Here is a 340-nt window from a genome sequence, read left to right as displayed (position 1 = left end):
CAGCACAAAGAGCTCGTTTTGTTTGGGGGACAGGGTATGGTGATGGAGTTGTAAAACTGTTCTGATGCCTGTCAGATGAAGGTGGGATTCCTACCTCCACTTTCACGATAATGTTGAAGCTAGCGCATCCAGGCTGGCATGGTCAGCCATCAGTCTGAAAGCAGCCTGATGAAAATGCCAACTGGACTTTTCCCAGAGTCAGAGGTCACACAGGTTTTTGAGCAACAAAAGGGACACTGTCAGGGTCCCCAGTCACCACATGGTCACAGCCACGCTATGCTGCCCTTCTCACCTCCAACCCAACCTGCCTGGCCCAAGCCACACGCATTTTGAAACCAAG

The sequence above is a fragment of the Apodemus sylvaticus genome, chromosome 3 (assembly GCF_947179515.1).
Source record: "Apodemus sylvaticus chromosome 3, mApoSyl1.1, whole genome shotgun sequence".
Taxonomy (NCBI): Eukaryota; Metazoa; Chordata; class Mammalia; order Rodentia; family Muridae; genus Apodemus; species Apodemus sylvaticus.
The sequence above is the reverse complement of the archived record's forward strand: the minus strand, read 5'-3'. Positions refer to the sequence as shown.